We start from the raw sequence: 6,025 nt of genomic DNA, 5'->3' as shown, positions 1-6,025 counted from the left end.
CTTCCCTGGTGGCGCAGTGGTTGAGAGTCCGCCTGCCGATGCAGGGGACACGGGTTCGTGCCCCGGCCCGGGAAGATCTCACGTGCCGCGGAGCGGCTGGGCCCGTGAGCCATGGCCGCTGAGCCTGCGTGTCCGGAGCCTGTGCTCCGCAACGGGAGAGGCCACAACAGTGAGAGGCCCGCGTACCGCAAAAAAAAAAAAACAAAAAAAAAAACCCAGCAGGAAGATCCAAGGGCCATGCCAAGTGTGGTTTTAGCACATTGAAGGAACGCCTGCTGGGGTGACAGCTACTCAGCTCCGCACAGAGCACCCAGAAATGCTCTAAGAAACAAACGCCGTTGGTCCCATTTCACACACTGGAAATCTGAGGCACAGTGAGGTAGACTGATGGGGCCTCCCTGGACTAAAGCCCATCTCCCTCCACTACCTGTGTGGCTTCCCTGCAGCTCTTCTTTAGGTTTAAATCCTTCTCTCATCTACACCCATTTGCTCGGGTTCTACCACCCAAAGCAATGGAGCCTTCCTGACGACCCACCCTGCGTTGATCCGGGAACTGCCAACCCTTGGTCAAAAGGTAACTCACAGGTAAGCTTTGTTTGACCCACACGGAATTTTCCAAAACATGGGTTTCTTGTCAACATTGAAAAGTTTGAAAATTTTACATACAAATCCAGATATCTAGCTTCTCTTTAAAACCCAGTTTATCTGGTGACATTGGGTCCATCTTCTCACAAGGCAACAACTGTCTTGAGTTGAGGCAGCCGCCCTCCTGAGTAGCCGCAAGCTTTCTGGTTCACCATAGTCCCCACCCAAAACACCTAACAACCAAAACAGAAACTAAGCGGTGTGACCACCTAAGAAGGCTGTTCCTTTAAAACTAACAGTCATTTTTATCTTCAGGGCAAAAGGGAGTGGTGGAGACTGGGGCTAACTAGAGAATGCAGCCTTCAACTATAGGAGAGCTCCACCTGCCTCGTCTTCATAGACATCTGAGACTCTGACTTCTGACTGTTGCTATTTTATTCTTATTGGGAGGTCAAGGAGAAAGGCTACTTGGGTACTCATCCCAAGCTACTTGGCTCGCATCCCAGTCTGGGACCACCCAAGAAGAGACCCTCCCTCCATCTTGTCACCACCCCATCTCCACACAGCTCCTGAGTTATTCACCCACTGCCACGTGGATTCTAAGCTTTCATTCAAAAGGCTGTCCAGCAGGACAGCCCAGGGAAGTGGGGACACAGAAGCGTTTGCCCAGCACCGTTTGGGAATAAATACAATCCAAGTGAAATAAGGGCTCATGCTGAGGCTGGCTCGGGTCTTCAATAAAACGGGACATTCTTTCAGAGCAGTGTCCTCACAAAGGAGCCGAGGAGGGAAAACACTGCTGATTGCAGAGCTTCCTCTCCCTAGCCAAGACTTGGCATAGAACAGAAAAACGAAACACACCCCGGCTCCTCTCTAGAAAATCCCAACAGGGGGAATAGAAGCCAAGATGTAAAAGGTGAGAGGTGGGAGTGAGATCCGTGAAATGAAGAGGGAGGTGCCCTGTGGCCTGCTCTGAAGGTAAAAGGGTGGCTATTACTTCAGGTGTCCTGGGTTCCTGCTGCTTAGAAGGACAGGAACTGCCCAGTATCTCCCAACACTCTCTCATGTTCAGCATTCCAGCCCTCTCTCATTTCCATCTTACTGGATTCTCTGAAGTCTGCAGAGGATTTGTCAACAACAGACTAGCTCGGGCCCTCAGGAGAAAGAGCCTTGCCTTCCAGCCTTCGGGAGCCGCCCACACGCACAGGCTTCCCACGCTTCGATCTGTGCCTAGCAGTTCTCTGCAGAACCCGACCGCCAAAGTGTTAAGCATGGGGTACACTGGGGCGATGTGAAGAGCAACCGCAGACACGTTCCCGCCCCTCACAGAGTTTATAGCCAAGTAGGAGAGAGAAACAGTAATCAAATGATCACATACATTCATGCATGCATTATTCAAAACAGAACCACGGGGACTTTCCTGGTGGTCCAGTGGCTAAGACTCTGTGCTGGCAATGCAGGGGGCCCGGGGTTCGATCCCCGGTCAGGAAACTAGATCCCACATGCCGCAACTAAGAGTCCGCAGGCCGCAACTAAAGATCCCACGTGCCACAACTAAGACCCTGCACAGCCAAATAAACAAATAAATAATAATAGAAAAAAAAACAGAATCACGTACTCTGAAGGAAAGAGATAGCCCCGTGCACGCATGTAATAAGGTGATCAGGTGTAGGAGTATGGTCAGGGAAGGAAGGCTTCCCAGGGTAGCAAGCGAGTGGGGCAGGAAAAACATTCCAGCAGAGGGAACAGCCAGTGCCCAGAAGGAGGCTGGTACCTCACTATGCCTGCTGTCCTGTTTCCTCTTAAGCTTTGGTTTGATTCCAGCGTGGTCCACTTAAAGGACCTGAAGCAAGCTGGGTGGGCTCTGGGAAGGGGTTGGCATAAGAGCAGGTGGGAGGCAAGAGCACCACAGCCAGAGGAGGCAGGTTTCCCCAGAGACCCTAGCCCACCACCAAGTTAAAAGCTGCCTGGGAGGCAACAGGACCACTGGGTTGTTTCTAGGGTGGGAGGATGTCACCTCCCATCAGTGACAAACCAAAGACAAGATGAGGAAATAAGACATGTCCCCACCAAGCTCTCTGGAAGGCCAAGTCAGATATTACTCAGGTCTAATTTCAAATACAAAAATAACTGACAATTTTTACAATCATCTTTTGTGGTACCTCTAAGTTCTTGCAAACAATACCTTCAATGTATAACTATTTTCAGTTTGTGTAAGAGACTTCATTCCAACCTGGCGACCACACTCAGACGTGCTTCAAACAGCAGCCAGGGATCTTTATAAAACATGCCTCAGCTCACGAGGTGCCCCAGTTATCAACTCTCCAAGTTGATGCTCCCACCGCATCTAACATGAAGTCGAAAAGCCACTCCATGATCTGGTCCTTACCCAAGGCATCAAGCTCACCTCATCCCCCCCTGCCCCCTGCTCACCATTCTGCAGTCAAAATGCCCTTTTGCTCCATTCCTCCACCAGGCCAAACATGCCCCAGCCTCCAGGCCTTTGCACGTGCTGTTCCCTCGCCGGGAATGAAATCACCACTTGCCTCCGGCTGGCACTTTCTCATCTCTTGGATCTCAACTTAAATATCACTGCCTCAGAGGCCTTCCTTAGTCGCATCACCGGAAGTAATATTCTTCCCGCTCAGCCTCAACTCAGGCCTATTTTCTTTCTTTTTCAGATGCGTGCCCCAACCAGGAATTCTCTCCAGTCCCTCCCGGCATCTTCCACTTTTCTACAATTCGCATATTTCTCGTTACGCTCTCCCACTAGACTGTGAGCTCCGAAAGGAAAAAGACCTCACTGGCCCTGATGGCGATGTTTTCCTACCACCAGCACAGTGCCCAGCGCACAGGAGCTGTCCAATCACTGCCAACTGTCGAATGAATACACTGTGGACTCTGCAAAACGACTGTTGCGGACACCTCCAAAATGTCCACTCAGCCAAGAAACAAGGCTGGGGAACCATTCTTGATCAGAGCGCACCAGAGAATGACAACTGAATGCCATCTGTCTTTGATTAGACTGGATCAGAAATAAAATTTATAATAATAAAGGACAAGATTGAGACCATAAGGGAACTTGTGACACAGACTGTACATCAGAGAAGAGTATTGTATCAATGCTAAATTTCCTGAGTTTGATAATTCCACCACTCTAAGCTAGAAAACTACACAGATGCAGGCTGAAATACCTTAGGAGGGAAGTGCCATGATGTCTGCAACTTACTTTCGAAAGTCCAGCAAAAATAAATATATTTGTTTATGTCTACACACACTCACATACTGCATTTGTTCAATCCTTGCAATTTTTCTGTAGGTTTTAGGTTTTTCAAAGTAAAAAGTTGTGGGGGGTGGGAGGGAATAAACTAATAGATGTATAAATAAACAAATAAAGGAGTTTTACTTCTCATTTTTGGTTGAAGTGATGTGATTTACCCAAGATCATATGAAAAGCCTGTGGCAGGGTCGAGATTATGACTGAAATACCCAAACTCCCTGACTTTCTCCATTTCCACTGCATCAAACAACCCACTTGGACTCGTGACAGTCTCAAACAGGTCACTTTAGGGCCCTGAATTGAATTACTGGTTGGATATGCACCAGCTTAAAAAAAACTCAAAATGATGTTGGGTGATCTTAATCTGGGACTCCTGCTTCCGGACATTTTACATTACAAAATAAAAGCCTTCTAATTTGCATACATCTAGACCAGAGACCATCAATCAAACATAAGCCCAAGCCTGTTCTGCCTGCCCCCACATGGTATGTGGATTATACCTCTAATAATAGTGAGCTACAGAACTGGTGGAGGGGGAAAGACTAGCACTGAAGTTTTAATTTTCTATTTATATTCAAATTAGTCAGCTTAATCTTTCCTGTTTCTTTTCCACCTATGACATCTGGAGCCTGTGCAACTGTGCATAGTCAAACTCCTACTCGCCCTTTGGCTCCCAACCTAGATTCCTCTTCCTCCAGGAAGACTTCCCTGATTTCTCCAGGATAATTTAGGAACCCTTCATCTGGGCTCTCTTTCTGTACAAAAAAATTAAACCTCATCATTCTAATTTTTATTGCCTGGTTGCTTGTTGTTCCCCATCACTGGAACACACCCTTCACAAGGGCAGGAGCTGGGATGTCAGTGGTGAGCCTGTGCCTAGCCCACAGAGCACAAGTGATAATCCACTGAGCGGAACTCCACTGAAAGAGCTGGCCCAATCCCACTCTTCACGAGATCTTAGATGACCCGTGGAGGGCAGCCTGGGGCCAGCTCTCCCCAAGCAGCTCTAGTGAAGCTTTTCTTCTGCCTGTTGTTTCAGGTGTCCTATATCACATCCCCTTTGGGACAGGAAGTGTCCTGTGTCACTGTTTTCTCCTCTTGTTCTGTTATCAAAGGCTGGACCAGGGAGTTCCTGAGCCAGGATCAGGGGGCTTGGGTCCAGTTACCCACCACCTGCTAGAACAGCGACTTGGCCGCATTGCCAAGTAGGGAACAACACATGCTTTATTAAATAATAATACATACTGCTCACTCCATCTGGTCATTTCAGCTCAGGGATCAGCTTTAAAGTCTCACCAGGGTGGGACAAGCAGAATGGGCTTCACGGGTGGCAGGAGGGGCAGATTTGCAGGATGCAAATTTTGGGGGTTCTGAGGATTTGACTATGGGGCAGTTTTTCACTCGTTCTAATCCTTCCAAGGAAGACTCCAAACAGAAACTCTACCCTACTGGTATCCATGACGGTAACTGCAACTCCACGTGGTGGAAAAACAGTCCGACAATGCAGATTTGATTCCCAGCTCCCTCCCTCCAATAGCCTGTGAGCTGGGCGGGTTACTTAACCTCTTGGAAACACAGTTCCAATCGCCATGAATGGTGGTCGACACCTTCCTCATGGGACTGTGAGTAGAAATGAAGAAGATAATCAGATAACCCAGCATGTTGTAAATGATACACCTTGTACAGAGTACTCTCAAACTGTGACAGGATTCAGGAAATCTGCTCCCTTGAACAGATGATCTGCAGGAATTGGGAGAGTATGAAAGAGCAGGCTTGCCAGGGGGTTACAGACTCAATTAGAAGAGACAGCACACAGATACGTGCTAGAAATTCATCACGTACTCAGTCAAGGTTATAAAACTTGCTGGGGCCATACACATAGTAGGCACAGATGCTGCATATCTTTTTCGCATTCCTTACCCCACCCCCTACTCCTGGGCCCCAGATTTTCACAAGCCAAATACTTGACATGGTGCACTCTTCCCCCAAGGGTCCCATGAGTGTTGAGAAGACAATTTTTGTACATCACTGTCTTTTACATTTTATACACACACAAGCATACATCACCAACTGAGAATTTAGCCCAAAATTCATTGTGTTTCTGTTTAGGGAAGTGTTTGCCCACATGGGGATCTTCTGGTCCCTGAACGGAACTCAGCA

This window comes from Neophocaena asiaeorientalis, unplaced genomic scaffold (genome assembly GCF_003031525.2).
Source record: "Neophocaena asiaeorientalis asiaeorientalis breed wild unplaced genomic scaffold, Neophocaena_asiaeorientalis_V1.1 scaffold204, whole genome shotgun sequence".
Classification (NCBI taxonomy): domain Eukaryota; kingdom Metazoa; phylum Chordata; class Mammalia; order Artiodactyla; family Phocoenidae; genus Neophocaena; species Neophocaena asiaeorientalis.
This window is presented reverse-complemented; position numbering follows the sequence as displayed.